Source organism: Sinocyclocheilus grahami, unplaced genomic scaffold, assembly GCF_001515645.1.
Source record: "Sinocyclocheilus grahami isolate Dianchi unplaced genomic scaffold, SAMN03320097.WGS_v1.1 scaffold139.1, whole genome shotgun sequence".
In the NCBI taxonomy this organism is placed as follows: domain Eukaryota; kingdom Metazoa; phylum Chordata; class Actinopteri; order Cypriniformes; family Cyprinidae; genus Sinocyclocheilus; species Sinocyclocheilus grahami.
The window spans coordinates 1,121,917-1,132,636 of record NW_015505318.1 but is presented as its reverse complement, the minus strand read 5'-3'; the positions used below and the strand labels follow the sequence as shown (position 1 = coordinate 1,132,636).

At 34.9% G+C, this 10,720-nt stretch overlaps 1 protein-coding gene across 1 annotated transcript in view; it reads right to left on the bottom strand.

Moving 5' to 3' along the window:
- The window catches only part of LOC107591250 (zinc finger and BTB domain-containing protein 47-like), a 19,565-nt gene extending 14,500 nt beyond the window's left edge, over window positions 1-5,065 (bottom strand). The window contains exon 1 of the mRNA XM_016280362.1: window positions 4,969-5,065. The gene's annotated coding sequence lies outside the window, so the exon portion shown is untranslated. The remainder of the gene's footprint in view (window positions 1-4,968) is intronic.
- Window positions 5,066-10,720: the final 5,655 nt, after the last annotated feature.

Here is a 10,720-nt window from a genome sequence, read left to right as displayed (position 1 = left end):
TTTTTATTTTATATAAAATAAACGAGTACAGTTAATTTTCTTGACAGTAAACTTAACTTTTTTTTATTTATTTTTTATTTACTTTTTTCATTTAAGCAGTAATCTGCTTTATTGTTTTGCCTTTTTTTATATAAAGATCATAGAGAGAAAATTATATAGAGAGAATTTTATTATTTTATCTTTGTAGACAGTCAGTGAGACTGAGAGACAGATAGATAGATAAAAATGGATGGACTACCCCTTCTGCACAGGTCTATTATTCTCATGACGTAGCAAAGAAATAACAGAGCAAAGCACTTTTTTTAAAACAATTTCAATATCGTGATAATACCATATACTGTAATAAAAGCATTAGCAATTAATCGCAACATGAAAATTTGATACCGGCATATCCCTAGCGCAAACATAGACGCATTTATGTAGATTGGGGGCGCATTCCCTTCAGAAACAATGTAATCCATTGTGAGTAAATGACTACTGCTATGTTCATTATTACATCCAACAACAGAACACCTCAATCTCGTAGGAGTCATTCTTGTCTACATCTGCTCCGGCGGTGAAACAATGGAGGACTGATGACAGCTCACTCAGGGCGGGTCTAAGGTAACACACCAGTCCAGTCTGTGCTGAAACGCTACTGTCAATCAAACTATCATGGGCGGGGCCTGTTTTTGTGACATCACACAGACAGGCATCTGAGATCGGCTCAATTTGAAAAGGGGAAAACATTTAACCAGATTAAAAAAAAACACTGGGTGGATTTTTATCATTATAGGGTGGTTGTGTACACACACTGCCAACACACATTTCAGTTCAAACAACTTGTAAAAGTGCATGTAGCATCCTATGACCCCTTTAAGTGTCACATGATCCTGCAGAAATCATACTAATGTGCTGATTTGCTGCTCAAGAAACGTTTTCTATCAATGTTGAAAATAATTGAGCTGCTTAATATTTTCTCCGCCTTGATGGATTCGTCATGTAATTAAACAGCAACAATGCTAATATTCCTTATCCTCTGTCTCTGACATAAGTTGCTTTTGTCGATAAAGGAAATAAACTTGTAAAAGGTCCACCGTCTTTATAAACCGCTAACATACGTGGAGAGACCGTTGATCAAACGGCTGATCAAGCAAGCAATCAAAACTTTGAGGCAGTGCATAATTTCATAATATTGGAAATATATTTATAGTATAAATTAATGGAGTATAGCGTATGAGAAAACAATCGAGATAAGAGAAAATAACTGGCATGATTCGTGGAGTGACTACCTCCGCTCGTGACAGTGGTGCCCTGTCTGTTTGATCGCCGTTCAACAGCACGCGAGGAGCGGGCGTGAGAAACGAGAGGCGTGGCCGCGATCCTGTCTTCTTTTCTTTGTCGTAAGGCAAAATGCACCGAGATAAGTGATGGATTCACATACCGGACTCGATAGCAGACGCAAGTTTACTGTGGGCTGCAACGACCCTCAAAATCTGATTAATTTTCATTTTTAATTATAATAAACACCTCTCTGAGACCTGACGACACACCCGCTGTTTCTGTCTTTGTTCAATCAGTCACATAATTGTAACTGTAGGTGCACTTTATTTTCTTTAAACCTCCTCACCTGTAAATTTAAAATTAATCCCTAATTGAGATTTAAATCTGATTTTAAAGATATGGAGCAACATGATTAAAGTTAATCTATCTTAAATATAAATTAAATCCAGGATCAAGATGATGGTTTAAATGTAAACCTGTTTATTTTTTAAACAAGGTTTAAAGTTTGGTGCAACAGAGTTATTAAATAAACCTGGATTTAAATTAGATTTTAGATTAATTAATCTGAAATGGATAGCCTACAAAAAATATGAACAAAAGCAAAGCAGAAATAATGAGAAAATGATGTTCGTATTCAAATGTTGAATCAATGCTGAATGGTCTGATTTAATTCATAGTTCAAGATTGACCTCTGACTATCAGCATATTTGTTAGACAGGAAATGGAAGTGTGATTGACATGTACAGTGGGTACGGAAAGTATTCAGACCCCCTTAAATTTTTCACTCTTTGTTATATTGCAGCCATTTGTTAAAATCATTTAAGTTCATTTTTTTTCCTCATTAATGTACACACAGCACCCCATATTGACAGAAAAACACAGAATTGTTGACATTTTTGCAGATTTATTAAAAAAGAAAAACTGAAATATCACATGGTCCTAAGTATTCAGACCCTTTGCTGTGACACTCATATATTTAACGCAGGTGCTGTCCATTTCTTCTGATCATCCTGGAGATGGTTCTACACCTTCATTTGAGTCAAGCTGTGTTTGATTATACTGATTGGACTTGATTAGCAAAGCCACACACCTGTCTATATAAGACCTTACAACTCACAGTGCATGTCAGAGCAAATGAGAATCATAAGGTCAAAGCATGGGCGGGGCCTGTTTTTGTGACATCACACAGACAGGCATCTGAGATCGGCTCAATTTGAAAAGGGGAAAACATTTAACCAGATTAAAAAAAAACACTGGGTGGATTTTTATCATTATAGGGTGGTTGTGTACACACACTGCCAACACACATTTCAGTTCAAACAACTTGTAAAAGTGCATGTAGCATCCTATGACCCCTTTAAGTGTCACATGATCCTGCAGAAATCATACTAATGTGCTGATTTGCTGCTCAAGAAACGTTTTCTATCAATGTTGAAAATAATTGAGCTGCTTAATATTTTCTCCGCCTTGATGGATTCGTCATGTAATTAAACAGCAACAATGCTAATATTCCTTATCCTCTGTCTCTGACATAAGTTGCTTTTGTCGATAAAGGAAATAAACTTGTAAAAGGTCCACCGTCTTTATAAACCGCTAACATACGTGGAGAGACCGTTGATCAAACGGCTGATCAAGCAAGCAATCAAAACTTTGAGGCAGTGCATAATTTCATAATATTGGAAATATATTTATAGTATAAATTAATGGAGTATAGCGTATGAGAAAACAATCGAGATAAGAGAAAATAACTGGCATGATTCGTGGAGTGACTACCTCCGCTCGTGACAGTGGTGCCCTGTCTGTTTGATCGCCGTTCAACAGCACGCGAGGAGCGGGCGTGAGAAACGAGAGGCGTGGCCGCGATCCTGTCTTCTTTTCTTTGTCGTAAGGCAAAATGCACCAAGATAAGTGATGGATTCACATACCGGACTCGATAGCAGACGCAAGTTTACTGTGGGCTGCAACGACCCTCAAAATCTGATTAATTTTCATTTTTAATTATAATAAACACCTCTCTGAGACCTGACGACACACCCGCTGTTTCTGTCTTTGTTCAATCAGTCACATAATTGTAACTGTAGGTGCACTTTATTTTCTTTAAACCTCCTCACCTGTAAATTTAAAATTAATCCCTAATTGAGATTTAAATCTGATTTTAAAGATATGGAGCAACATGATTAAAGTTAATCTATCTTAAATATAAATTAAATCCAGGATCAAGATGATGGTTTAAATGTAAACCTGTTTATTTTTTAAACAAGGTTTAAAGTTTGGTGCAACAGAGTTATTAAATAAACCTGGATTTAAATTAGATTTTAGATTAATTAATCTGAAATGGATAGCCTACAAAAAATATGAACAAAAGCAAAGCAGAAATAATGAGAAAATGATGTTCGTATTCAAATGTTGAATCAATGCTGAATGGTCTGATTTAATTCATAGTTCAAGATTGACCTCTGACTATCAGCATATTTGTTAGACAGGAAATGGAAGTGTGATTGACATGTACAGTGGGTACGGAAAGTATTCAGACCCCCTTAAATTTTTCACTCTTTGTTATATTGCAGCCATTTGTTAAAATCATTTAAGTTCATTTTTTTTCCTCATTAATGTACACACAGCACCCCATATTGACAGAAAAACACAGAATTGTTGACATTTTTGCAGATTTATTAAAAAAGAAAAACTGAAATATCACATGGTCCTAAGTATTCAGACCCTTTGCTCAGTATTTAGTAGAAGCACCCTTTTGATCGAATACAGCCATGAGTCTTTTTGGGAAAGAGGCAACAAGTTTTTCACACCTGGATTTGAGGATCCTCTGCCATTCCTCCTTGCAGAGCCTCTCCAGTTCTGTCAGGTTGGATAGTAAACGTTGGTGGACAGCCATTTTTAGGTCGTCCACCAACGTTTACCATCCAACCTGACAGAACTGGAGAGGATCTGCAAGGAGGAATGTCAGAGGATCCCCAAATCCAGGTGTGAAAAACTTGTTGCATCTTTCCCAAAAAGACTCATGGCTGTATTAGATCAAAAGGGTGCTTCTACTAAATACTGAGCAAAGGGTCTGAATACTTAGGACAATGTGATATTTCAGTTTTTCTTTTTTAATAAATCTGCAAAAATGTCAACAATTCTGTGTTTTTCTGTCAATATGGGGTGCTGTGTGTACATTAATGAGGAAAAAAAATTTACTTAAATGATTTTAGCAAATGGCTGCAATATAACAAAGAGTGAAAAATTTAAGGGGGTCTGAATACTTTCCGTACCCACTGTATATAAACCAGCCAAAATGTTGTTTATAATGGCAAACCAAATAAAAACTAAATAAAAGTACTAATAAAAAAATTAATGAAAGAATTATAAACTTATAAAAGTCATTTTACAAAAAAAAATATTAATAAATAAAAAAAGAACTAAAACTGAACTGATGTTGAAAACCAAAATAAAAAAATTGAAATAGTGAAAATTTAGTGGAAAACTGACTCTAACACAAATTAATTAGACAAAGATAAATATTTCCCTTAGGTTAGAAAATATTGTTGAAAGAATGTGTCATCCATCCCTTCATCTAATTACCAAGTTCAATCAGAATAAGTGATTAGGGATGGAGCTCCCCTGTCAGTTGGTTTTCAGGTTCAGCAGCTAATTAACGGATTGGAAGCCAGTGAAAGCTCTTTTCTGAGGAGCAAAGAAAGTACTCACCTTTCCTATGGTTTTAGTAAAACAAGGGAGGATAGCAGGTGTTTACTGCAGAGTTTCTGTACGTCCAGCAAATGCTGCTCAGGGAAGTCCTCATCGACATCAGAGCTGTGAGATAAAAAAAAATCACAAGAAATCAGTCAATAAATCAGAAAATTGGAAGACTACGCTGGGACTGTTTTAGCTTAAATTAAAATCATTTTATGGCAACATTAACGCATTAAGTATCTCTCATAACCTTTGGATACTGCAACCGTTGTACAACATTTATTTTATTACAAACCACATGGGAATGTCTACGACTCATTGCACTTTTGTGCCGACTGAGGCAGATATATTTAGAAGACTTCCCATTTCCATCTATATGTTAATGCAACCAAGAGCAACAGAATCGCAGTTTGAAATATTATGTGCCAAGCGGGGCATGAAATTGAGCCAGACAAACAAACAAAGGATTTTACCTCTCATGTGTCTGCTGCATCTAATAATAAAAAGTGTGCTTGACAAGGTGAGAGAAATCAGGTTCTCGTAAAAGAGACAGTATATCCACAGCCAGAACCATTTGGCGACACAAACAAAGCCGCGTGAGATCACTGTCACAGCGCCGGGAGAAAATAGAAAATTTATTATTTCGCAATGAAAAGGAACAGCAAACAACTTTGCAAAATACTATAATCTCAGGGGCCTAATCTTTCTTGCAAAAAATGAGAGAAAGAGAGAGATTTACTTCTCAGGTCAATCTCATGAAAGCTATACAAAAGTCATATTTTACCCCTCAAAAAGTAATTAAAATTTGTTGACAAAATACATTTTATAATTACACGTCATGATGAATGATTGTTTACAGTAAAGGATTTGTACATCATGGCAATATTTGTTGTACTGCCTTTAATTTTTTTTTTTAGAATCACACTACCATTCAAAAGTTTGGGATCAGTTTAATTGTTTTTAAAAGAAATTATTGTTTTTCAGCAAGAGCACATTAAATTGATCAAAAGTGGCAGCAGAGACATTTACAATGTTAGAAGATTTCTATTTCAAATAAATGCTGTTCTATTGAATTTTCTATTCATCAAAGGATCCTGATAATAATATGTTTCTTACCATATCAAAATAGAATTATTTCTGAAGGGACATGTGACACTGAAAACTGAGTTTGTGTGTGTGTTTTTTTTTATTGTAATATTTCACAGGGTTACACTTTTTGCCATATTTTTGATTAAATTTAGCCTGGGTGAGCACAAGAGACTACAAAATATTTTGAAAAACTTACTGACCCAAAACTTTTGAAACGTAGTGTATATTTCAGTAATTTATTCTACTATAGTTAGGGATGTAACGATTCACTCAACTCACGATTTGATTCGATTCACCTTTTTATTTATTTTTTTTACAAAATGAGATTTAAGACAAATTATAAATTAAATGTGTCCTTTTATTATTGCTTGGACAAAATGCTGCACATTTCTTTGTGAAATTGAAATATAACACTATAATATACTAATATAGCACTTGCATATTATTGCTGTTTTGTTGGTTTTGATTGCTTCTATTGTCTCATTTGTAAGTTGCGTTGGATAAAAGCGTCTGCTAAATAACAAAATTTAAGTATAATGTAAATGTAAATAACAAAACTAAATTGAAGTTTTAAAACAAGCACCAAATCAAATAAATAAGTAATACAAATAAAAGACATCTCTTCATATAAACAAACTAAGGCTCTGTCTGTGCTCTTTCCTTTTAAAATTAGAGGCAACCACTGCATTTGAATCATGATCCAAAAAAAGATGCTGCATACATGCAACATGAGCAGTTTTAATCTAAATTGATTGTATGATTGTAAATAAATCTGAAGCAAAAACATAATGGTTCTTAAAAACATTTGCATGAAACAGAAACAGCAGAGGAGCTGAATGAGACGCAGATTCCCTCTCTGCCAGCAGGTGGCGCTTAAAGCGTTTCCTGGTTTCCGCTGTAAACAAAGCAGCGCTGCACTTATGAACTTTAATATGCATTATACAGAGGCGAGATGAAAATGAAAAATACCATCTAAACTTTTCTAAAGACAGTAAGTTCCCCTCAGATATACACTCATATTGTTTAGCATCTCAACCGATTTGAATCATCACATATTTGAATCAATTTTCAACCGGCTCGCGGTTAATCATTACATCCCTAACTATAGTACAAAATTCTATTATAGTACTGTATTTCAATGAGTTATAATTGAGAACAATAAGAATAAAAAAAAGTTAAGTCTTTTGATTCCGATAAGAATTTTAGTAAAAAAAAAAAAAAGTAAATTTTTTATCCCCTCTCTCAAAATAATAATACGTTTCTTACCATATCAGCATATTAGAATTATTTCTGAAGGGTCATGTGACACTGAAACCTGAGTTTGTATTTTTTTTAAATTGTAATATTTCACAGTGTTTTTGCCATATTTTTGATTAAAGAATACGTTTCTTACCATATCAGCATATTAGAATTATTTCTGAAGGGTCATGTGACACTGAAACCTGAGTTTGTATTTTTTTAAAATTGTAATATTTCACAGTGTTTTTGCCATATTTTTGATTAAAGGGGTCATATGATGCGATTTCAATTTTTCCTTTCTCTTTGGAGTGTTACAAGCTCTTGGTGCATAAAGAAGATCTGTAAAGTTGCAAAGACTGAAGTCTCAAATCCAAAGAGATATTCTTTATAAATTTAAGAGTCAGCCACACCTACCTAAAACGGCTTGTTCTAACACGCCCCCACATATCTACGTCACAATGTGGGAAGATTTGCATAACGCCGCCCAAATGTTCACGCAAAAGAAAGAAGGCATAACTTTTATTCTCGCTGTAGTATTGTTGTTGCCGCCGCCGCCATGTCGTGAAGGTGCCGTGTTTCATTGTGAAAGCGAAACTACTATGTTTGGCCTTCCAAAAGAGGACGATATCCGCTTCGTCATGCCTAGAGCTGATCCGTGATGGTCGCTGAGGAAATACATCAACTTCAACATCCTTTAGACGTAGTGCTGAAATCTGACCCTGACAAGTTAATGACAGATTTCCAGAGATTCGCCAACTTCTCTCATACAGCCAAGCAAGCACAAAATGTGGCTGTAACAGAGTTTGAACTACCCAATGCGGGAACTGAATAATCAAGGTTGTAGACTGTGATCTGCTACGTTACATTCAGCCTGAGCAGGACTGGCAGGAGAATTCAGCCTGAGCTATGTGAGCAGGAGCTGAGTCAGAACTTCTGGCCAAGAGAAGAGCCTGTGGAGTTGGCATGTCTCTGCCACATAAAGCACAAACACGAACTGCCACAGATCTGCTAACTCTGCTCATGGGCCAACTCCTCTCCATGTACAGACTCTGACCTAAGTATGCAGCAATGTGAGGAACTGAACCTGACAAACAACACAGACACCGGGAGAAACACAACTGTGAAATAGGGAAATAAATGTCTTCTCTTTTCCATAACCGAAAAGGAGAAGGAAGGTAATGTGTGTTGATAAAGATTAAATTGTACAGATTTAGCAAACGGATCCTTCGTAGAATGCATACATACACATTCATCATATTTGCATACTAGTAGTAGCATTTAATTCATGCTGATTTGATAAAATTACACAAAAGATATTTTGAACAATGTTGGTAACCGAACAGTTGATGGTAGCCACTGACTTCCATAATATTATTTCTAATCTATACTATGGAAGTCAATGGCTACTATCATTCTTCAAAATAACGAAAGTCATACAGGTTTGGAACAACATGAGGGTGACTAAACGATCACTGAATTTTCATTTTTGGGTGAACTATCTCTTTAAGCAGCACAATTATTTTCAACATTGATAATAATAAGAACAAGACTCGAGTTGAATGCTGGGAGCCGTTTGAGGAGCACTTGTCACATGGATTTAAGTGACCCCAACCGCAGAGCACTGAGAGACAACGAAGCCTCAAAGTCAAGGGTGGGCAGGAATGTCCTGAATAGATGGTTACATAAAAACCCTCAGCATGATGCTTTTTTCCAGGCCGCAGCACTAAAGGACAAGACTGCAGAGTTTAGCAGGAGTCGTTCTATTTCAGCTCTTCCTAAAGCACAAATTTTCGTAGCGCTTTCATGAAGAACAGTTAACAAAGGACCAATTCATGTAGGTTCATGTTAGGAAATCATCATGCATTCAATGCATTTATTCATTTGTATGAGAATTGTAACCGTATGCATCTCAAACATGATGACCTTGCTTGACCATGCTTTTACCACTAATGCTTAACTAGTTGAGCGATGGGAACTAGTAACCAAGTGCAATAGATGCAGCTGAAGTTCAGCTGCTTTTCTGTTATTACAGAGCGTTTTGGAAATTAAAATGATTAATGTTATCATCAAGTGATATTCTTTCGGTGATTGTCTAAAATTGATTAGATTCTCATATACAATGCATTAATGGGGGCGTAATGAATTCTTTGGGTTCTGACTCATTTCACATGTCAACCAACAATAGGCTATGCATATTTAAGCACTTTTGGTCCACTACAGGCAAACAGGAAATGCACTATAAATAATAAAAAATAACAACACCTTTTAAGGGTCATGTGAAAAAATCAAGCGAGCAACTGGAGGTCAACAAGACAGGGTCGTGGCACTAAAGTAGTGACCTGACCCAGATATTAACCCAGCTTCCAGATGTGAAGAGGCCTCTGGATTACAGCATCAACGTACTACAATACACATGCTTTATTTTTACTGAGCATTCCTAAAATCAACACTGCTTTCATCCCGCAACTTTTGTGATGCTCTCCCTCTGTTTATGAAGGATATGGAATATTACAATGCTAATAAAAAACAACACCAAAATACACCCAGAGTAAGACATCTCTTTTTTTTAATTTATGATTTTTACTTTTTTTATTTTTATTGATTTTCTTATTTGCAAATAAGAACTAATATAAACAACCATGCACTTGACATATAAACAAACCACTAAAACAAAAACAAAACATCTCCTTTAACATTCTCTTCTCATTTTATTCTTCTGCGTATGATTGAGTTCACTGAGACTACAATTTTTTTTATTCATTTGTGATAGGTGGGATTTAAAAATAGATTTACAGAGGTTGCAATTTCTAGTCAATGAAATACTAGGTAAAAAAATATTCTTAAATCGATCTCCCTCTATTTATTTCAATGGCTTTTGCAATTCCTGAAATTATTTTTATTAATGACTTGATATTTGTAGTTGACTTTGTGAACACTTTAATTGGTGACTGCTTGTTTTTTCTTTCTTTCTTCTATCTTTGTATTTTGTAGAAATTAATTATATTTACAATGCAGATCTTAGTTTAACTTTGATAACCAATCTGTAGAACAATTTTTAAATTATAGTTTTGTTTTTGCTTTGACAATATTAAACAATCATTATACTACAACATTACAAATAATTATCATTACTATTAATAATACTAATGCTATTTGTGTAACTATAAGTATTTGCTATCTAATTTATTTATCTTTGTTTTGGGCTATGCCTACATTTTAGAAAATGATTTATATTAATATAAAATCAGTTAAATGGCATTTAAAGTATAATGTTTCCAAACTCCTGTATCTCTAAAAAAAAAAAAAAAATGTGTAACGCCTTCAACATTTATTTGGAGACTCACAGAGTTATTGCACAACTGAAATGTGAACTCTATGGATGGGGGATCGACAAATTTAAGGGCATGTGAAGTTAACGGTGTTGTGACATCAATTCGTT